This window comes from Ochotona curzoniae, unplaced genomic scaffold (assembly GCF_017591425.1).
Source record: "Ochotona curzoniae isolate NIBS_2020 unplaced genomic scaffold, NIBS_Ocur_1.0 contig_3520, whole genome shotgun sequence".
NCBI lineage: Eukaryota > Metazoa > Chordata > Mammalia > Lagomorpha > Ochotonidae > Ochotona > Ochotona curzoniae.
In genome coordinates, this window is record NW_024465894.1 from 2,044,345 (window position 1) to 2,067,401 (window position 23,057).

The 23,057-nt window shown below is 50.6% G+C and overlaps 1 protein-coding gene across 4 annotated transcripts in view; it reads left to right on the forward strand.

Moving 5' to 3' along the window:
- ZNF217 (zinc finger protein 217) overlaps positions 1 to 23,057 on the forward strand; it is a 39,809-nt gene continuing 16,752 nt past the window's right edge. The window contains exons 1-3 of one of the 4 annotated variants that reach the window (XM_040981286.1): positions 1 to 533; positions 746 to 928; positions 11,153 to 11,233. The gene's annotated coding sequence lies outside the window, so the exon portion shown is untranslated. Of the gene's footprint in view, positions 534 to 745; positions 929 to 11,152; positions 11,234 to 14,313; positions 14,401 to 14,610; positions 14,785 to 22,829; positions 22,849 to 23,057 lie in introns of those variants that run through there. The other 3 variants (XM_040981287.1, XM_040981289.1, XM_040981290.1) reach the window with 3 other exon arrangements.

The window sequence follows — 23,057 nt, forward strand, 5'->3', positions numbered from 1 at the left end:
GAATTGGGAGGAAAATATAACTTAGCACAGAAAACCCGAAAAACTCTTTGGGAAAAACTTGTTTGGGAAGAAGTTTGGGAGAGCTGGTCCTGTGAGTCTTGTTGGCTTCCTGGGGTTTCTGTTCCCTCCGAGAAGCCACAGTCCTGCCTCAGAGCAAGTGGGAACAAAAACGAAACATCCTCTATTTTCAAGAGGACTCGCTGGCTTGAACTTTGTGAAACTGTCTATAAGATAGGCTAACGACATTAAATAGTAATAATAATAAACAGCACGGAGCCAGCAAAGGAACCCCAAGGGTTCCTGAAACTCACGGCTCTATTGGGATGGGAAGGTGTTGAAACAGAGCCAGGCTACTGCCCCTCTGGCCTCAGATGGGGTCGTGGGGGTGGCCACTGGGGGGGCAACTCCTGTGAGGGGCTCCAGCCTCCCCACGACCACCCTTGCCCAGGTCACCGTCTCATTTTACAGGTGAGGTGGGCGGTGGAGGCAGCCCACCCTGAAGCTATGGTGCCCATTTCTGGGAATACTTGCAGGTTCGACTGGGGGCTGCAACTGAGGGTTAGTGGGGGAGGAGTGTGGCCTTGAGTCACTTACGGGGCTGGACAGGAGGGCTGGACTGGAGGGCGGTGGAGGGGCTGCAGTCCACCAAGGACGCGGCTCCCACCTCTCCCCAACCCCAGGGTCCTGGTGGCGGGCGTGGGACCCCTCCATGCTGCACCCTCACCTAGCTCTGCCCCTTCCTCAGAGCTCCTTAGACCTGCCGTCTGCAGAAGACGCCCCAGGGACCCAAGTCGGCGCCCACCTGCCACTGTTGGCATTGCAGTATTCCAGGTGCCATCTGACTTCAGAGTGCCACTTGGTTGTCTTCGGTGGACGGGTTGGCTGGTATCACAGCTAGCGGGATTCGGGGCGGACCTTCCTGCCCATGGTGAGTGAGCGTCGTGCCTTGGAGGAGACCATGTTTGTGGGTGTCCTGCATTGATTGAGCGTCTTCGTTGAGCGCTTACTGCTTACTGCCATATTTTGCCTATCAGGAATGAGAACTTGTTTGCTCCTCCAAACGCACTCATCAACGTGTTGCTGCCCTCTGTTGCAATAGGGGAACGAGGCCAGGTGGGGTGGCCAAGGACTCCTAGGTGAATCCAGGAAGCCAGTTTTTAAGAGTCCAGCCTTTTAACCGTGGGGCTCTGAGATGGAGAGGACGGATGCTCACTTACACGGAGACCCCCAATAGGGCACCAGGTGCTTGGCTTGGAGTAAGTTCTCCATCCATGACCCGCACTGTGAATTTTCTATGGGCCAAGGTCAACGGAGGAGGACAGAGAGAATATCAGGAAGGCAGAAAGTTGATTAACCTATGATGGACTCAGTCTTCTTACCTGCCAGTAAGTGTAAGTAAATGAAGATAGTTCATAAGTTTGTGGAGGGGCCTGGTGCCAAAGCCTAGCAGTTAAAGTCCTTGCCTTGCATGAGCCGGGATCCCTTATGGGTGCCAGTCTCTTGGTCTAATCCTGGCAGTCCTAGTTTCCATCCAGCTCCCTGCCTGTAGCCTGGGAAAGCAGTGGAGGACAGCCCAAAGCCTTGGGACCCTGCACCCACGTGGGAGACCTGGAGAAGCTCCTGGCTTCAGATCAGCTCAGCTCTGGCTGTTATGGCCACTTGGGGAGTGAATCATCAGATGGAGGATCTTCCTCACTGTCTCTCCTCCTCTCTGTATATCTGCCTTTCCAATAAAAATAAATAAATCTTCAAAAAAATTTGTGGGAAAGCCAGATTAAGGTTTTTTTTTTTAGTATAAAATAATTTTGAAATCCATGGATATGAGAGATCATCAAAAAGTTCACAAGACACAATTTGATACTCGATTAAATGTCTGTGTCAATTCCATTTTCTATAAACTTGTGGAGGTTCCTGTGTACCAACTGATGGGAAAATAATTTAACAGGACGGTTAAGCAAATAGGGAGCCGGACAGTGGTGCACAGGGCTGCTCCATTAAGTGCCTCATTTATCCCCCTTTTAATACCTTTTTATTTGTTGAATGTGTTCATTTTTATTGGAAAGGCAGATTTACAGAGAAGAAGATTTTCCGTCCACTGGTTCACTCCCCAAATGGCTGGAGCTGAGCTGATCTGAAGCCAGGAGCTGGGAGCCTCCTCTGGATCTCCCACACAGGTGCAGGGACCTGAAGCTTTGGGCCATCCTCTACTGCTTTGTCAGGCCCCAAGCAGGGAGCTGGATGGCAAGTAGAGCATCCGGGATGCAAACCAGTGCCCACATGGGATCCCAGCACAAAGCAAGGATTTAACCACTGAGCTACCAGGCTCTCCCGCCTCCCCCACCTTTTTAAAGATTTGTTTATTTGTTTTTATTGGAAAGGTAGATTAGCAGAGAGAAAGAGAGACAGATTTTCCATCCACTAATTCACTCTCCAAATGGCCTTAACGGCTGGGCTGGATCCAAAGCCAGGCGCCAGGAGCTTCTTCCAGGTGTCTCAGGCTGGTGCAGGGTCCCAAGGCTTTGCGCCGTCCTCCACTGTTTTGCCAGGCCACCAGCAGGGAACTGGATGGGAAGTGGAGCAGCCAGGACGCACCAACCAGCATCCCTGTGCTTGGGAGTGGAGGACCAGCCAGTGGAGTCATGGCGTGGGCCCCTCATTCCTCCTCTTACCATTGCTACCATCACTGTTCTTGCCAAAACAGTCTAAAGATGTGGTTGTCCTTAAATAGCCGAGTGACTTCAGCAAATGAGGCTCTTTCCACTGCCATGTTCGGAGTGCTCCTGGCGGTGTTATGGCTCCATAGCAGCTTAGTAATGGAGGCATGTGCTCATTTCGCTTGCTTTACTGCTGCATGAGTGTCAGGCTCCCGTCCGATGAACTCCAAGGTCTTCCCCAGGAAGGAGCACCAGGCAGTCAGCACACACTGCCTGCCTGTCGTGTTCTCACTGGGCTCCCCAGCTTCCAGGCTTATTACATCTTCAGGTTTGCTCATGGTTCTTCCTGTGCCTGGAAAAGCTCTCCCCACGGAACTCCTGTGGTTCCCTCTGTCACCCTTTCATATCCTCACTCAGATCTTCATGGCGAAACCTCTTTAGGACCAGGCTGTAATTTTTGCTTTAACGATTTATTTGTGGGCACGGTGTGGTAGCCTAGTGGCTAAAGTCTTCACCTTGCGTGCACTGGTATCCCCTATAGGCACCAGTTCGGGTCCCGGTGGCCCCGCTTCCCATCCAGCTCCCTGCTTGTGACCTGCGAAAGCAGTGGAGGACAGCCCAAAGCCTTGGGACCCTGCACCTGCTCATGGGGAGACCCGGAAGAAGTTCCTGGCTCCTGGCTTTGGATCAGCTCAGCTCCAGCCCTTGTAGCTACTTGGGGAACGAAGCAGCAGATGGAAGATCTCTTTATTTTTCCTCCTCTCTGTAAATCTGATCTTCCAATAAAAATAAATTCAACTTCTCTTCTTTTAATTCTTTTTTTTTTTTAAGTTTTATTTATTTTTATTGGAAAGCCAGTTAGGCCCGGGGTACTGGTTTGAGGCTAAATGGCTGCACTTCTTAGCCAGCACTCCGCTGATTGCTGGGAAGGCAGCACGTGGCCCAAGTCCTTGGGCTCCTGCACGCACGCGGAAGACCAGGAAGGTCTCGGCAGTTTCCTGACTGTGCTGCTGGAACCACTTGGGGAGTGAACCATTAGATGGAAGATCTCTCTCTCTCTGTGTAACTCTGCTGTTTAAATAAGTAAAAGAAAAAAAGACAGATATTTCAAAAGGAAATTATTTATTTGAAAGGCAGAGTTAAAAAGAGAGAGGTATATTCCAGTCGCTGGTTCCCAAGATGGCCACACAAGCCGAGAGTCACTTCCTGTAAATCTACCCTTCCACTATTGGAATAAAATAAAATAAACCTTTCTTTTAAAAAGAATTAAGAGATGTTGAATTGGAAGTGGAGTGACTGCCATCTTAAGCATCTTCATCCACTATGGCACAACCGGGGCCCCAGATGCAGCCATTCAATGTCACCCTAAAACCACACTTCCTGGTCCTTTGTCCCCCGTGTCTTTCTTCCTGGCTCTTATCCAACATACCATTTCTGAATGTTAATCGGAGGTTTTCTGCATGATTCCCAGCTCCGGGAGTCGGTGCCTGGCATATACTAGGTGGCTAGGGTGTATTTGCTGAGCAAGTTCGTGGCAGAGAGCGTGCAAGACGCTGGGGCACTCCGGAGCGCTTCTGGGGAGAGCTGTGTGGCGTTCTGCCACTGAGAGGTGCTGAGACTCATGCCCACATCTGGAGCCAGGCAGGTCCCGTCCAAGTCACCTTAGGGGCACTGGCCCACGGAGGGAGGGATTACAAGTGGTGTCCTTCAGGCACTGGAAGGTAGGGGTGGCCTTTGCGACTTTAACAGCCAGATGGGCAGGAGCCAGAAGAGCCACTTCTAGGGTTATGGAAACATGAAAAATGCTCCCAAATTTCTTGTTCCCCCAGCTCATTCAACAGCATAAAATAATGTGTTTTTTTTTTAAAACAAAAGTTTATTTTAATTGATAAATAATAATTATATATTTGTACACATGTATGGAGAACAATGTAATTTATTAGGGATATACATTGTGGAGAGATGAATTGAGCTAATGACCATATCAATTACATGATTTTTTCATTGTGTGTGGTTAAGTATGTTTAAAATCTTGCTCAGCAATTTAAAATTTTAAATAACTATTTAAAATAATTTAAAATAACTAATTTAAATAACTGTAATTTGAATAAATGCAATTTTAAATAACTGCAGTCATGTCATGTGATGAACTGCAGAACTTATTCCTGCTAAGGAACACTTGGTGCCACTTTGTTTTTTAAGATTTATTTAATTTGGGCCCTGCACCATAGCCTAGTGGCTCAAGTCCCTGCCTTGCATATGCCGGCATCCTATATATGCATTGGTTCTTTTTTTTTTTTAAGATTTATTTTATTTTTATTGGAAAGGCAGATAAACAAAGAGGACAGACAGAGAGGAAGATCTTCCGCCTGATGATTCACTCCCCAGGTGAGTGCAACGGCCGATGCTATGCCGAGCCGAAGCCAGGAGCCTCTTCTGGGTCTCCCACGTGGGTGCAGGGTCCCAAAGCTTTGGGCGGTCCTCAACTGCGTGCAAAGCGAGGACCTTAACCACTGCGCCACCGCGCCGGGCCCTATGAATTGGTTCTGATCCCGGAGGCCCTGCTTCCCTTCCAGCTCCCTGCTTGTGGCCTGGGAAAGCAGTCAAGGACGGTCCAAAGCCTTGGGACCCTGCACCTACCTGCTCGTGGGAGATCTGGAAGAAGCTCCTGGCTCTTGGCTTTGGATCAGCTCAGTTTCAGCCGTTGCAGCCACCTGGGGAGTGAATCATCGGATGCAAGATCTTCCTCTCTGTCTCTCCTCTCTGTGTATCTGCCTTTCCAATAAAAATTAAAAATCTTTTTTTAGATTTATCCACTGGCTCATTGCCCAGATGATTGTAATGGCTGGAGCTGAGCTAATCTGAAGCCAGGAACTAGGAGCTTCTTCCAGGTCTCCCATGCAGGTACAGGGTCCCACTAGCTTTGGGCCATCCCCAGCTGCTTTCCCAGGGCCCAAGCCGGGAGCTGGATGGGAAGTGGAGCAGCCGGGATAGGAACCATTGCCTATGTGGATGCATGCTTGCAAGGCGAGGCTTTAGCCACGGAGCGGTTGTGCCGGGTCTGATCTCCCTAGTCTCAGCCCTGGAGCCACTCTTCTGACTCTGCTTCTCTCTCCTTGAGTCCATGGATACAGTATTTATTTGTCTGTGCTTGGCTTACGTCATGTAATTATGTTTTTGTAGGCAACTAATCTTTAATGCTACAGGTTGTATGTGAGATATAAATATTTTCTTACATGTGAACAGATGAAGCATTTAGCAATCCACAAAGTGTCTTTGTCCATATCGAGGAGATAACAACTTGGTGTGGTCCTTCCCAACTTTCACTCATGTGTTTGTGTAGATATTTCTGATCTCTGTGTATGTGTATATGTTATACTTAGGTGTTTCATTTAGAAGATACGTTTTGTATGCGTTTGTTTTTAAAATTAATTAGCTAATTGTTTAATTTTATTACACAGTTCCATAGGCTCAGAAATTTTCCCTTGTATTTCTTTAGAAGATTTATTCATTTGAAAGAGTATATACTTTTTTAAAGATTTTAAAAATTTTTATTGGAAAGGCAGATATATAGAGAGGAGGAGAGACAAAGAGGAACATCTTCCACTCCCAAAGTGGCCACAATGGCCTCACCTGAGTATCCAAAACCAGGAGCCAGGAGCTTCCTCCAGGTCTCCCAAGTGCAGGGTCCCAAGGCCTTGGGCCGTCCCCGACTGCTTTCCCAGGCCACACGCAGGGAGCTGGATGGGAAGAGGGTCTGCTGGGATTAGAACCGGCGCCCATATGGGGTCCTGGTGCGTGCAAGGCGAGGACTTGTAGCCGAACCCAGAGTGTATTTTTTTGTACTACCTCTTTGCTGCTTGATTTTTCCCCCCTCATTTGATGATTGATGCCTGTGAATAAATGGGACGTTGCTTCATTTTTCACAACTCCTGTCTGTGTTCTAAAACTTGGCTGTAGCACAGTTCATGTTCTTTCTGATGGACTTGTACATGTTCCTCATCTTGCACTGTTGTAAACAGCTCTGTGGCATGCATCCTTGTGCTTGCCTCTGTACGAATCGGGTTGTTTCAACTAGGGTAGACTTCGTTAATTACATGTTTATTTCTGTTTTAATTTGATTAGTTCTGTGTCTCTTGTTAAAATAGAAGCTTCATGAGGGCAGAGATACCACTTGTTTCATGCCTGACTCTAATTTCTGCCTAGTCGTTTGCTTAGAAGAAAGGAGATGTTAACACATATTTGTTGAGTGAAATCAGGCTGAAAGGTTGGCTGGGGTCAGGGTGTGGTTTTGCATTGTAAGAGAAGGAATGATGACTGATTTTGGTAAAATTGGAGATTTTCACCAAGGGGGAAGTGAGCAGGGTTGGGCAACAGGGCTGAAGCACACATGGAGAGAAGATATGAGAATACTGCAAGGGTTTAGAGGAGCTGAAAAGCACAGAAGATGAAGCCGCGAGCGCAGGCTGCACTGGGGAGAGGTCACAGTGTCAGCATCTGTAAGATCCACTACCAGCTGTGCGCATTCAGGGAGAGACGTAGGAGGGACGTTGCCAAAATGTCCAGGACATTTTTAACTTTACGCTTATTGCCACCTAGCTCCATGCAGAAAAATCACTTTGCTAAATACTAGGACATAAGCCTGTGTGGCTTTTCTTCCCTACTTTAAAAGGAGATTTGCAGAGGCTGCCCAGGACCTGGATAAGTGTGTGGAAGGGCTGAGCAGTGGGAGAAGGTTGGCCCCGGGGCCAGCTGGGGAGTGAGTGGTTCTAGCTGGCTAAGGAGTTTTCTCCTTGCCCCAGGGCCTGAACCAGCTGAGCCCTGAGCAACCAGGAAGCCGGCTCCAAGAAATAGGGGTCAGGATTGATTTTCAGAACTAAGGATATTTGGGTGGGCAACAGACCTGGCTTCAGTTTTCAAACGGAAGGCAGGGTAAGCAAGTGTTCAGTGTGTGGTCATTCCTCTTGCATGCGCCAGGGTCCCATGTGGTGCCTGGTTCTTGTCCCAGCAGCTCCACTTCCCCTCCAGCTCCCTGCCTGTGGCCTGGCAAAGTGGTAGAGGACGGCCTGAAGCCTTGGGACCCCACCCCTGCATGGGAGACCTGGAGGAGGGTCCTGGCTCTTGGCTTCAGATCACCTTAAGTATGGCTGTTGCAGCTACTTGGGGAGTGAACCAGTGATGGAAGATCTTTTTCTCCATATCTCTGTCTGTGAAACTGCCTTTCCAATATAAATTAACTAAATCTTGTAAAAAGAAAGAAAGAAAGAAAGGAAGGAAGGAAGGAAGGAAGAAAGAAAGGGAAAGAAAGAAAAAAGAAAGGGCAGGACAATGATGAGATTATGAGTGGGGCAGGTTTATTGGGAACACCTTGATTTCCAGGATTATGTCATTAGCACAGAAGAGGGAGTTATTGTTGCAAGTCCAGCGTGGCTTTGTTGAACCAGGCTGGGCTATTTAGGCAATGACATCTGGGGAGAAATTCCATTCTTGAAGTTCAATGTTGCTTTCACTTTTACTTCTATTCCTTTCTTTGGCTTTCCCAAATTCTTGGTATATAATCCAGAGTTTTTAGCAGGGTCTGTGTGAGCTTGCCAGCCATGTTATCAGGATCTTGTTTTTTTTTTTCTGAGATACACCGGGGAGTCAGGGGGAGTAGTTTAGGTAGGGTGGTGACCCAACTGGCCTGGCTTTTGAGGGGATCAGTGTAACCATCCAAGGGGACCATGTATACGTGGTATGTTTCTGCTGGAAGAACAGGGCGGAAGTTGCCAGGACCTAGGACTTGGAGCTGTACTCAGCAACTGGAAATATGTTTTCAGAGTTGTGTGTGTAGTTAATATTGGGAAGGACTGTCATTCAGGGCGGGGGTCTTTCCAGGGGGGTGGTGCTTTGGGACAAAGCCTTCAGAACAACACAGAGGTTCCAGCCATGGGACCTGGAGCACATTTTTGGGGTCAAGGCGAAGGCCTGGTAAAACCAGGAGGGCGTGGTCACCTCAATCCAAGGGAGCAAAGTGTTCCAACTTATCAAGCCCTGCAGATGCGGCAGGGGACGAGGCGGAACTGTCCCATCCCCTCTGCCGCTCACTTCTCCACACAGGTTCTCTTGGCTGACTTCCGCTCTGGAAAGTGTCATTCATTGGCTCCATCCTAGTACTGGTGACCTGACTTCCAAGGGCTTTCTGCTCTCCAGGGAGCTCCAGTCTAGAATACTTCTTCTCTCATCCCCCAGTCTCCTTGGACTACAAATAAACTGTGTCCTTCCCTGTAGCCGGAACAGGCCAGGATTCCACCTGATCTGTTCCTGTGCCTCCCAGATCCCAGGAACTCAAGAATGGCAAGTTCTGTATAGCAAATCACATTGAATTCTCCAGAGTCCCATAGACATAGAAACACTTAATGATCTGTGTAACACTAGTATAATTAACATCATGTTTACTACCCTCATTTATAGATAAGAAAGCTGAACCCCAAGAGAGATTGGATAATGTAGGATTAGGTAGCTATGAAGAGATGCAACTGGGCTATTTAAAAACATATTTATTTGTACTATTTTAATTGTATATACATGTATATGGGATGCTAGTATTTAATGTGTGATATTAAACCGGATTATTTGAGTCCAAGTAAGATTTTTTTTTTTGGAAGAGGAATGAAAGCTGACATCCTGCAGAGAATGAGGTGGTAGACCCAAGCAAGCTTCGGGCTGAAGGTTCCAGGTCAGGCTGCTGGCTAAAGTTCAGGATGCCAAGGCAAGTGTGTGCCAGGACTCCCAGTTGGAGTGCGAGGCAGGGGCTGTTCACCCGGAGTAGGTTCTGTTTCCCTGAAGGCGATAGGAAGCGATTAAACAGGGCGGTGACAGGATCTGCTATCTGCTGAAAAGATCTTTTAGGTTATGGGTGGAGAAGGCATTAGGGAGAACCTAGAAAGGCGGCAGCTGGGAGAAAGCCTGTGCACAGCGACTTCTGCCAGGCTGGAGGGCAGTGTGGTCTTGGTGCCTCGGGTTGGCTTCTGGAAGAGATCCAGGTAAGTGGAAGATGTGGGTGACACGCTAAGGCAGGGACATAGAGGGCTCCTGTATACACAGTTGTGTGTTCGTGGGCGCTGGAGGGAAGGCAGTGATGGACTATTGTAATTCGGACTAAAGGTTTTGGCTGGAATAAGTACGTGGATGCAAGCTAGTGTCACGTATTGAGACGCTTATAGCGCAAGGAGGTGAGACCCCTTATTCGAAATGTTTATGACCAGAAATATCTTCAACTTGAGATTTTTAAATTCTTATTTTAGCTTAATTCAATTAATTTGTTTTTAAAGATTTATTTACTTTTATTGGAAAGGCAGATCGGATTCACAAAGACCAGAGACAGGGAGAAAGATCTTCCATCCAATGTTCACTCCCCAAATGGCCGCAATGGCTGGAGCTGAGCTAATCTGAAGCCAGGAGCCGGGAGCCAGGAGCTTCTCCAGGTCTCCCATGTGAGCGGAGGATCCCAAGGCTTTGGGCCATTCTCTGCTCCCAAGCAGGGAGCTGGATGGGAAGTGGAGCAGCGGGACACACTGGCGCCCATATGGGAGGCTTCCATGCTGGATCACCTTATTTTTTATTTTTTCAAGATTTATTCATTTTTATTAGTAAGGAATATTTTACAGGGGAAGGAGAGACAGAGAAAGATTTTCTGACTTTCCAAATGGCCGCAACGGCTTGGAGCTGAGCCTATCCGAAGCCAGTGGCAGGAGCTTCTTCCGGGTCTCACGTGCACGGGCAGGGTCCCAAGGACTTGGGCCGTCCTATGCTGTTTTCCCGTCCATAAGCAGGAAACTGGATTGGTGGTGGATCAGCTGGGGCATGAATCACAGCCTGTATGAGATAATCCAACCAGAGGATTAGCCTGTTAGCCACTGTGCTATTTTATTTATTTTGGAATACTTGCATCTATAGAGTAAGACATCTTGGAGATAGGAACCAAAATTAAACAGGAAAGTCACTTCTGTTCCCTACATACTTTACACAAACAGCCTGAGGATGCTTTAATGTAAAAATATATTTTTAAAAATCATATCTATGCTCATTCTGTGGCTAGTCATGAGGTCAGGTGTGGAATGGTCAGGCTGATGGCCGAAAAAGCTTCTGATTTTGTAGTATTCAGGGTGTCTGATATTCGATTTCAGTAAAAGCGTTCCCTTGTGCCTCCCCTCCCGCAGCTCCCCGTGTGGAGCGATCCATGCATGCAGAAAACTTTCAAGAGGTGTGGCCCGTGGCCCGTAGCACGTATAATTTCTAGGATAGTTCGCAGTGTTCGTGTTGGCAAACTTGGAGATAGAGAACATCAGAGGAAGACATGAGGGTAAATAACGTTTGCCAAAGGGAGAAAAGGAACTGTATCAAACCTACCGTCTGATTAGTCCAAGCAAGCCTGGATTGTATCGGAACCTCTATTTAAATTGAGCCTCCTCCCTTTTTAGTTTGCTTATAAAAACCAGCGATTACTTCTCTTCCAGTATTGTTCCCAGCCAGGTGGACTGGCAGCTCCCTGGGACCGAGCAGATTCCAGCCCCAGATACCGTGTTCCCTGCTGAGAGGTAATTTCTGCCGGGTTTGTTGTTTGTTTGTGTATCGTTTATCATTGTGATATTTTATAGAGGGTCTAGAAACTGCACGGGATGATTCTGAAACCGGAGCGAGAGGAGGAAAGTGTGGGCCCCAGAGCTTCTCACTCTGCCTTAATGGAGCCCATTGAGTCTCCTACCCCATTTCCTTCTCTGGTGTCCTTTGTACTTGGCAGAGGCTGGCAAGTTTGCCTAACTTTTTCTTTTCCTGCTTTCTCTGTCGTCTTTCAGGTTTTCCTGCTCTGAACACTGAATTCTTTTAGGTCCAGTATCTTTGTTTGGCTCTCACTCGGCTCCAGGGGTTTACACAATTTCCAAATTGTTTTTTGTCTAATAGCGAAAACAAATAGTAGGGAAAGAAGATGATAGTACGGTACTCCGTGCTTCTCATTAAGGCTCAAAAGATTATCACACACGCTAAAAAATCAGCTACATCTACCAGGAGGGCTTCCCTCGGCCGTTGTGTAGTTAAGATGAGAAGACTCCTGGACAGGGCGGACTGGGGAGGGCTGAGGGGCAGGCGTGGTATCAGCAGCATCAAGTCAGAAGGTCAGGGTGTAATTTTTATACGCTCAGGCGAGGAGAAATACGCCTTGCGGAGGGCTTGTGAAAGATGAGGTAGGTGTAGTTGATGTTTGTCGCCATACCCAAAGGCGGAGGCGGGGGGAGGGGGCTTTTTCAAAGCCCATGCAGAGGTTGGGCTGGCACTGGGCGGTTTCTTGGGGTTTCATTCTTTGTGTTGACGGCGACCTGGAGCACCTGACTCCTTGGGATAAGTGATGGCGAACCCGGACTTTGTGTGGGCGGAGCTAAGGGGGCTGAAGACCCACGTTCCATCTCCCGCGTTCACTTCCTACGGCTGTAATAGGATTTCTGGGCGTTTATTACGAAACGCCCAGGTTCCTTGGTGTCCTGTTCCTTTAGAGTTGCTATTAAAAAAAAAAAAAAAACTATTGCACGCTTCCCAAATAACCCCCAAGTGGGAGGCTCCAGGAGAAAGTGTCGCCCTATAAGCCACAGCTCGTTCTCCAGGTCCTTTGGAAAACACAGTATGGATCTGCGGCTTAGCAGGCAGGCAGCGGCACAATTTTTTTTTTTTTTTTTTTTTTTGCAACGATTTCCCAGTTTGGTTGGCAAGTCTCCAGGAATAAGGTTCTTTGTAATTCTTCGCTGAGACATAAGGATCCCATCGAACCCTCTCTGCCGGTAGATGAGTTCCTATAACTCTTTCCATTTTAAAAGCCACAGCCGAAGGAGACTTCCCCCACCCCCACCCACCCCAGCCCGCCCTGGGGGAGGAGTGCAGAATGGGAACCAGCCCTCGGATGCTATCTTGCTCACAAAATGGGAGCTCAGGGAGAGCCCCCGGAAGAGAGCATCATTGTCCCCCCGTGAAACGACGGTTTGTCAAAATATTTGAGCGTTTCCTCTGTACTCCTGAAAAAAGTCTAGACTTTCCCTTTGGGTCAATTTGGATTTTTTTTTTTTTTTTTTGGTGTGTGTGTGTGTAAGCTCTGGGCGCTATTGTGTTTACAGCATTCAAGGTTTCGGAGTTCAAAGGTTACGCATTAACATGTAGAGTAAGGCCAGCCTCGCCCAAGGAGCCACTGGCTGCACCCGCTCGGGGATTCTTTGTTTTGTGGCCAGGCTCACACTCACCAGTTTGGATAGTTAAAGTTAGTTTCCTGCTCAGGAAGACAATGTTTGAGAAGGTGGAGATGGGCTAGGTTTTTGAAAAGTATTTTAAGGAAAAGGAATTTGTGTGTGTGTGAGAAAAAAGGAACCTTGGTACTAAAAATGATATCAGAGTACTTGAGTGAAAAAAAAAATAGTGCTGGCCTAAGAATCTACTTGTGGCCCTGCTAATGAATTGTCAGTAAGTAATTGATTCACTTCCTTTTTAAAAAAGACTAAGCAGACCATATGTGGGGTTAGTAGTTATATATAAAATGACAGCAAAGCACCACTCTTGGCAAACGGTTCCCCTCGCTAAGCTGCTTTTGAAATTCTTCCTTTTCCTATCAAGTGCTCATTGCTCCGCTTTTGTTTTCTTTTGATTTAGGAAATAGGCATTTTAAATGTTTTCTTGCTTATATTTTCAAATTTCTTCATTTGGGATATACTTAAAAGTTTAAACAAAAACTTGTCTTTTTATAGCAGTGTGCATGGATCCATTTCACATTTGCATTGATTTGCATCTTGACGCAGAAAAATTAGTGGGTGTGATTGTTGCGGCTCCTGCCTGGGGTTTGCTCAGAATGGGGGAATAACTGGAGCTTTCTTCATTCCCCTCCCACAGTCGGGACACGCTGTGAGAGGCAGAAGGGCTACTACTGGATTGTTTATTTATTTATTTATTTATTTATCTGCACTGTCAGCTCGCTTTCATCCAAGGGGATTTCTATCAACCAAGTAGGTTATTCTTGGAACCTGGGCCAAATTACAAATTTCAAGTTGTAACAGCAGCGCCGGCCCAACCCTTTCAGGGGAGGCCATAAAATCAACACAGTTAAAAGGTAGCTCCATGGAAAACACCAATTTAAGGGAGAAATATTCATTTGAAGAAAATTCAAAAAAAGTTTCTTCCTCCCCACACCGGGGTAAAGGTTTGTTGGCCGCGCGGGCGACCCGGGAGTCGGGCTAGCCGCCCCTCCCCTCGCGGGGCGCACCTTGGGAGGGCCGGGCCCGCGCCTGCGCACTGGCCCCGCGCCCCCTCCCCGACTACCTGTCCGCGAGCCCGCCACGTTCGGCCGGAGGGCGGGCGGGGGTGGAGGGGGCGGCGCGCGCGTGCGCGGGAGCCACCGGGCCGGCGCGGCGCGCGCGCCCGCCTGTGCGCGCCCGCGTCCCGGGGGGCGTGGCCGAGGCGCGCCGGCGCACGTCACGTGGCGCCGGGGGCGTGCCCGGGGGCGGGGCGTCGCGCGGAGCGGCGGGGCCGAGGGAGGGCGCAACAGCTGCTCCCGGAGCACTTTCTGACCCAACAGTCCCCTGGCGCCGGACGCGCCGCGCGACCCGGCGGCTCCTGGGAGCGCCCCCCCCACGGCCCCGCGCCTGCACTGTCCGCGCGCGGACGAGTAGGGGGCGCCCGCGCCTCCGCCCCCCGTGCGCACCCCCGCCCCGCTCACCTCAGCCCCGCGCCCGAGGTGAGCCCGGCCCCCCACCATGCTCCGGGCGGGGTGGGGTGCGGGGTGGGGGGCGGCCTTGCTGTCGGCGGGGGGGGTCCCGAGGCGCCCCGGGGGGGGGACACGGCGCGGGGAGGGGAGGGGGCCCACGCCCCGCCGGGGTCCCTCCCCGCCCCCTCCCCCGGCCCCGCCATGTGTTTTCGGGGGGCCCCCGTGCGGGCGCGGAAGCCCGGGAGGTGTCCGCACAAAAGGCCGAGCGAAACTCGGCCGCCTCCCCTCCCGCCCGGCTCCCCGCCCCCTCCCCTCGCCCGCGCCCTCCTCATTCAAACCTCGGCTCGCTCGCCGTGTCAGTTCAGCCCCCGGCGGCCGCCGAGCGAGGAAATGGCCGAGGAGCCGGAGCCGCAGGTAAAGGGGGGCGCGCCCGGCCCCCGCGGGGACCCCGGGCCCTGCCTCCCCGGGCCCGCCTCCCCCCCCCCCGGCCGCCGCGGCGACCCTCGGGCGCGGTGCGACGCCCACCGCCGCCACCCTGCCCGTGCGCCACGTCCAGGCTGAGTGGGGGGCGGGGGTCCGCGGCTTCCCGGGCGCCGGGCGGGTGGGGGGGCTGCCCCGCCGAAGTTGGGTGTCTCGGTGGGCCGCCGCTCCCGGGGGTCCCCCGCGAGGGGGTCGGGGCGAGTTGGGGACAGACCAAAACAATGCGTCCTCACGGGCGTCCCCCGCGAACAATGGCCGGGCGGAGGGCGCGTCCACGGGGGGCCCCGGGAGGGGTCGGGCCTGGCCGCGGACCCCGGCGTGCCTCCCCCGACTCCCCTCCCCGGGGCGCCCCCTAAAGCGCCCGGGACACCCGGCGCACAAGGGGCTGCGATTCTTGGTTGTGAGTGATAAGGTGGATTTTTTTTTTCTTGAACATTTTCTTTTTTTTTTTTTTGAAAGATTTAAAAGGGAACTTTGGGTGTCCCAGCGCCTCCCACGAAGTGGCTTTCCGGCCCTGGGCTGGGGGCGGCCCGAGGGCCGGGCGGGAGGGCAGCGTTATCCGAAAAGTGTTTTGTTTTCTTTCCTTTCTTCTTCCCGTTTTTTTTTTTTTTTCAAAGGGAAGTTTCTGCCGGGAGGCGCCGAGTTGCGGGGAGGACCCCCGGCGCGCGGGACGGCGGGCGCTGCTGGGGTCCCGGGGTGGCGGGGTCGGGGCGGCGGGGGTTCCGGCCGGAGCCCCCCTCGGGGGAGGCAGGGTCGGCCCACCGGGGACGGGAAGCCGCCCGGTGGGGGTGGGGCGGGCGGCCGGCGAGTTGTGCACAAGTTTGGTTCCGGGGGTCCGGAGGCGCCCCTAGGGGCCACTTTTGGGGGGCGGGCCCCCCACGCCGTGTCCACACCGGAGTGGTGGGAGGCGCAGCGGGCGTGGGTGCCCCTTCCCCCCGTTTCCGGGCCTGAGCTTCGGGGTGGCGCTTGCTGGGATATTCTTGCGCCTCAGTTTATCTCTCTGAATCAGCCCATAGGGCTCGGAGTGCCGAGCATTCCTCAGCAGACGGCGGCACATGGCGCCGGCCCCCCAAACCCACAGTCCCGCTCGGCCCCGCCGGGACACCCCGTTTTCTTTTGGGAAGGAGGGGGAGCCCGTTGAGCTGTACGCTCCCAGCAGCCTAGATCTGATGTAGTTCAGGTTGGTTCAATTATGTCTTCATCGCTTGTGAGTTGGTTGAATGACCTGACAAGAGATTAAGGCCAACAAAAGACGGGGCCGGGACGCAGCTGCCGGCCGGCCAGCGCTGGCCACTAGGTAGGGGCTCAGCGGGCCTCACCTCCCCTCGGGTCCCGGTCCAGAAGTGCCCCCCTAGCCCGGCCCCCCAGCAGTGCTTGGCCCAAGGGTGGATACCGAGAAGGACTCGCGAGTGCCAGGTTCTGTGGCGACCCCCAGTCATGGGTGTAGAGTTTTTAAGAAGCCACCTAAGTGTCTGGTGACGAGTTTGTGGAGTGTAACAGTGAGCCACTAGTTGTGCTTGCTTGGTTAATGTGTGCTGAGAACTTTTAAGGTGTGTCCTTAATGGTGGATGGCTTCTTCTGAGAAGTCCTGTTTATTTTAGATACGGTTCAGTTCGGTGTTCCGCACTTACTGTAGGTTTTTTTTTTTCCTCCAAAATCCATTTCAGTCCGTGAATGTGAGTGCTCAGTTCAAGAGACAGTGTCTTTTTGGTGGAGAAACTCGGGTGTCAGCGGTTGCAAGGCAGCTTTGTGAGTGGTTTGAACGGTTAGACTAGGGTTAATGTGCTTGGAGCTGGAGTGATTTAGGGTGAGGAGGAAGTGAAGGAGCTTCAGTGTCCAGCTTGCTTCAGCCCTTATGTTCACAACACCTTCCAGCTTGACCTTTGCTGGTTTTCATAACTTGTAAGATCCAAGTTTAACAATTATCTTGTCTTGGGTTCTTCTTATTCCCTTTCACTTCTTACTCAAAAAAAGGAACTAGTACACCACTTAGAAAAAAAAACCAAAACTTGTCGAATACTCCGCCCACTCCAGTGTTCCCCCTTGGCCTGAAGACTTTTTCGATTCCCACCCTGGCACTTTTTCCCTCTTTCTCCCGGTGGAGGGGGGAGGGGGAGTGTCTGCCTTCCAGGTGGGGGTAGGTTTGCAGTCTCTGATCCTCCAATTTGGCCTTGAAACCCCAGGGAGACGGAAACTGGAGCCCGACCCCTTCCAGTGACTTTAGAGGAGGTCTGAGAATAGGAAGCTCGTGTCCCCCTTGTAAATTGATGAAATAATGAGAGGCTGGAGTGGCTGGCAGTGGCGAGGTCCCCGGCTTTCTCCTCAACAACACTGATTATGAAAGCGGCTGTTGGAGCCTCAGCAGGGCTGCCAGCCTGCCTCCCTGGAGCACTCTGCACTCCGAGATGCTTGATTGGAGCCTCAGGGGTCCCTGTGCCCAAGATGGGCTGTTTTCCCACTTTATAAAATCGCATTCTCTCCTCACAGTTGTCACGGGTGTGATAGCGGTTGATAAGAACTTTATAGAGTAGTTGTAATGACTCTTGACTGCCTAAAACGTGCTCTTTGTAGAAAGCATGTTTTATCAGACGCCCTCCGAGTGCGTGCTTGGCTCTTTGTTAGGTTCTGTGTGGAGCCTGATTTCCTTGTGCTCCCCTGAATGGAATCCAGTTCAGATCGCCCCACCTCACTATGCTAATGTGGCCCATAATGGATGTTAGTTTTTTCTTTACTTCCTATTTCAGTTTTATCCTGAGAGCGTGACTGGGAAAGGTGACGCCAGAGCCGTGAGGTTATTATACAGTAGGCATGAGAAACGAGACACGGTTGTATAAACTGATGAGCATTCCGGCAGCATAAAGGCCACGTAATGAGATTCCGAGTTCAGACACTGCCGTTGGGGTCTACACAACAGTTTTCAAATTCCTGAGGTATTTCAGAAGAAAGAGAACTTGGAAGGTGTTCACAGAAGAGCTTCAGAATGGAATCGTGGGGAGGGCACCAGAACCCCAGTTGATGCTCTGGTGGTGGACTGTGGAAGGGTTAATCGTGCTGGGTGTAGTAGTCACTGCATGCAAATGAAGCTTGGGACAATAGGGGACTTGATTTGCACACCTCATCTCCAGATTTTGGGGGAGGGGTGCAAACTGCTTGAAATGCACGTGTGACAAAGACTGGGGGAAGTCTGCACTGGGGTCGGGGCACCTGGGAAGGGCCTGGTCCCGGGGCAGCACGGAAACTTGGCCTAAATGTCTTGCCTTCTGAGGAAGGCAGCTGGATTGCTTTCCCCCTGGACCAGGCCTGCAGTCACAGAGGCTTGCGGTGGTATGTGGGGCAAAGGCCTTTGAATTGAGACCAGGAGGGGAGATAGAAACGTGACTTTAAGGAAGTGGCAGAACCGGGATCTTGTTCCCCTAAAATCCTCGGCTTCTTGGGGTACATGACTTGGTTCCAAATGGTCAGGGGGGAGCCCTGGGAGGCAGCCACCCCCCTCAGACTACCCTGGGACGGGTAGCACTGGAATGCTTGTTAAAGAACTTTATGTTAGAGAATTTGTCAACCGTTCCACACATCCCCATTACTTCCTGCCCAGGGTAGCAATGAGTTACTGGAAGTTTGGGGCTAGTTTGGTAATTTTATGATAAAGTTGAGAAATAAAATTACCAAACCTGAAAAGACAGCTGGGTAAGTTGTGAGAGAGAATTGGCTTAATTCCCCAGGCTTTGTTCCTAAGCTTTAGCAGAGCAGTTGTGGCCGACGCACACTTCCTGGGGAAGGAGGGCCCGAGGCCCGTGGGTGATGGTTTCTTGTTGTTTAAGACTGGAAATGTGGGCTACGGATATACTTTGTTCTTGAATCAGTACTAGGAGAAATTTTTTTTTTTTTTCAGAAACTTGTCCTACCTGTTTCAAATAACTTAGAGCAAGCTGGCTACATTTGAAGGAGGCTGCTTTCTAATCAGTGGATAAGCTTTTTTCAATTTCCTGTATAGATTGCTTGACCAGCAATTTCTTGTTAACTGTCCCCTTCCCGCCCCCATTTTCAAAATAAGCAGGTTGGAAAGGACCAGACCTACAGCCTTCATACGTATCTGTTAAGCAAAAGATAGGGAGAAGAATATTTAAAGAAAGATGACATGCCTTGGACAGGCAGTGCCTCCCCAGCTTGTATTTAATCTGAAGTTAGTTAAGTTGAATGCAACTCAGAAAAGAAAACTTGACCTTCTTGGCAGAGTAGCATAGACCTGGATGTAGTGGGTGTTTTTTGTGTAGAATTATTTGTGTGTGTGTATAACATACAGCGAACACAGGAATACATGGCGAGTGCTTCTTTGTAGAGAGCTAAACAGTAGAGGTGAAGACAGAATAGTTTTGCCAAAATAGTGTGTGTGTGGTTCTGTCAAATCTTCTAAAAACATTGAATATTGTCCTGGTTAAATTAACGAGCAGTGATGGTAGAAACGCGGTTACTAGGAGTGCCTAATCATGCTTAATTAAACATTGACCCAAATCATTTCCGTTGTTAGGTGTCTTTTCAGATCGAGATGGGGATTGTGAGAGCCAGTATCTGTTCATATTGATAATATTGAAACTAAAACCAGTGTGGGCTGTTGAAAGTTCCTATGAAGCTCCTGTAACAGACCCTAACTGGCAATTTGTAGTGGTGGTGCTCAGTAGAATATGATTATGTATTTACAGTGTTTTGGTCTCTGATCCTGTTTACGCCTGAATAGCTACATGGTATTGCAAGACAAGGAGAAGTCCCTGTAGGATCCTCCCAGGTTCTGCCTTTGAATAGTCTTTTGTCTGGCACTACTTCAAGGTTACCATAATGGATATAGGCTGGAGTATTTTCAGCTTTATCTTTCTCTTCCCTTTCAGCACCTTTCCAGTTTTAGGAAATGACCGTTTAGCTCATGGGTGTGACTTTGTTGATTGTCTTTGAAGAATTTAAAGTTACACCTTTGGGTTGCCACTGTAAATGACCTAGTTTTTTCCACTTGATAGATTAAGGGAAGAAGAACAGTTCAGGTCCGCCCTCAGAACTTGGCATTCTGAGAATGCAACTGCACTGGCTAAGAATGGCTTTTTTTTCCCAAAGATTGATTTATTTTTGTTGGAAAGGCGGATATACAGAGGAGGAGAGACAAGAGAGGAGTATCTTCCCTCCAAAGGTTCACTCCCCATGTAAGCGCAACACCTGGAGCTGAGCCAGTTCGAAGCCAGGAGCTCTTCCGGGTCTCCCACGCGGGTACAGGGTTCCAAGGCTGTGGGCCGTCCTCAACTACTGTCCCAGGCCACAAGCAGGGAGCTGGATGGGAAGCGGGGCTGCTGGGATTAGAACCAGCGACCATGTAGGATCCTGGCACATGCAAAGTGAGGACTTTAACCTCTACGCTATCATGCTGGGCCCTAGAATGGCATTTTGAAGTTGAAAGTTTTACTGTTTCTTTGGGCATTTGAATAGCTTTTGGGGAAAGCAGATTTGTAGGAACACTGCATGTTGACTTGGCTGCTGGCAGCCTTTGGTTGTATGCTACACTATGAATACTCCATCTTAAGGCTAAGATGAGAGGCCAGCACAGTGTGTGGGTGCTCTGCTTGAGGTCCTGACAGTCCATATCACAGTGCAGCTGTGAGTCCTGGACCTGAGGCTCCCATCCAGCTTCCTGCTAACTGGCCTGGGAAGGTAGCTGGGTAGGGTAGCCGAGAATGGCTGAAGTGCTTGGTCCGCTGCTCACTCCTGTGGTAGATTGGGATGGAGTTTCTGGCTGCTGGCTTCCTCCTGGAACTACCTTGGCTATTGGGGTCATTTGGTGAAGGAGCCAGTGGGTAGAAGGTCAGTGTCTTTGTGCCTCCTCTGGCTCTGCCTTACAAATAAATAAGAAGGGCCCGGCGCGATAATGTAGAGGGTTAAAGTCCTCACCTTGAACGCCCCGGGATCCCATATGGGCGCTGGTCCGAATCCCGGCAGCCCCGCTTCCCTTCCAGCTCCCTGCTTGTGGCCTGGGAAAGCAGTCGAGGACAGCCCAATGCCTTGGGACCCTGCACCCGCGTGGGAGACCCTGAGGAAGTTCCTGGCTCCTGGTTTAGGATAGGCTCAGGTGAGGCCGTTGCACTCAGTTGGGGAGTGAATCATCGGATGGAAAATCTGTCTGTCTGTCTGTCCTCCTGTTTGTATATCTGACTTTGCAATAAAAATACATCTTAAAAAAAAGAACATAAGGGTCTGGTGCAGTAGCGTAGTGCTTAAGGTCCTCTCCTTGAACGCGCCAGGATCCGCATGCGTGCCGGTTTTAATCCCGGCTGCTCCACTTCCCATCCAGCTCCCTGCTTGTGGCCTGGGAAAGCAGTCGAGGACAGCCCAGAGCATTGGGACCCTGCACCTGCGCTGGCTCCTGGTTTCAGATCGGCACAGCACCGACCGGAAGATCTTCCTCTCTGTCTCTCCTCTCTGTATATCTGCCTTTCCAGTAAAAATAAATAAATCTTTTTAAAAAAAATAACAAGAAATCTGAAGGAAACAAGGCAGCCCCACACGTAAGGCTGTAAGGTAACCTGTTGTTGAGCTGAAACGGACCTGGGCTGTCGGGCAGCAACGTGAGTCCCTCGGAAGAACAGGGCTGCCAGGCGACCGCCTTGGACAGCAAACGGCCCGTGCTGCCAGCCTGTCCCTAAGCACGCTGCTGTTGATGGAGCCTTGCGCAGTGAGGAGGCACAAGTGGTGTGGGTTCCCTGTATCCTCTGCAGGAACGGGGACTGAGGAGGGACCCCAAAGAGCGGCAGCCAGGATGTGACAGGCAGTGCTAGCAGTGCGGTTCTTACTGGATTTCAGAGGTAGGCTGTGATAAATTATTAAAAGACACATGTCAGGAGTCCGTGCAAATTAAACTCTAGTGTTCTGAGAATACAGGCTTGTGAATAACCTTGTCCGCTGCGGTGCCTGGGCACCATGGCCGGAGGTTAAGTGCTGTTGTCCATCTGAGTCAAGGTTGACATGAACTGTCACCTGCGGAGCCTCTGGCCAGCGCGGTGTGTTCAGACCGCCCGCTGTGCTGTGCTGGGAGTGCCTTTAGGCTGCTGGCTCGTGTGCTGGCCAGCGACCTGGGGCAGCATGCTCATGCACTCTTCTTTCCATTTGAGTGGCGACTTTTTTTTTGTTGTTGGAAAGTCAAACATACAGAGAGGAGGAAAGACAGAGAAGATCTTCTGTCTGTTGATTCACTCCCCAAGCTGCCGCAAGGGCTGCAGCTGCGCCAGTCCGAAGCCAGGAGCCCAGAGCCTCCTCTGTCTCCCATGCCGTTGCAGGGTCCCAAGACTTTGGGCCTTCCTGCTTTCCCAAGGCTGCTATCAGGGAGCTAGATGGGAAGTGGAGCAGCCAGGACATGAACCGGCACCCACATGGGACCACAGAGCTTGGAGGGGGAGGACTAGTTAGATGAACCATTGTTGCTGTGTTGGGTGGTGACTTGTCTAACTATTGAGGTTTACTCTTGACAAGCTCGAAGGTTATTAAAGTCTTTATTATTACTGCCATGGCAAGTTTTCTCCTCTGCAAATTGGTTAGAAGTGATGCAGAGATCATTTCAAGTGGTCATTCCTGCTTTAGAACTCGGAAAGTGTTTACCTGTGTTGTTAAGTCAGTGTGGGGGTGGCTGCTGTGCTCACATTACCCCGGCATGCTCAGGATACTTGGCTTTGGTGAGCATAGGAGACAAGGTATACATTTTTTTAATAAAGATTTATTTTTATTGGAAAGTCAGATATACAAAGAGAAGGAGAGATTTTCTAAATCATCCCCCAAATGGCCTCAATGGCCAGAGCGGAGCTGATCTGAAGCCAGGAACCAGCAGCCTCTTGCGGGTCTCTCATGTGGGCGCAGGGTGCCTAGGCTGGGTTATCCTTAACTGCCTTCCCAGGCCCCAAGCAAGGAGTTGGATGGGAAGTGGGGCTGCCAGGACACAAACTGACACCCATGTGGGATCCCAATGCGTGCAAGGTGAGAACTTTAGCCACTAGGCTACCATGCTGGGCCCCAGGGTGTAAGGAGGAGGGATGCAGCTTTTGTTTGGACTGGTCAGCTGGACCGCATGGTTAACATGATTTTCTCCATTGGAAGCTTCAAGTCAGAAAGTTGGTTAGGCAGCAGTCACTCCAGCCATGTGTTGTAAAGGCAGAGAGGAGACAGGTGTTCCATCTGCTCTGTCA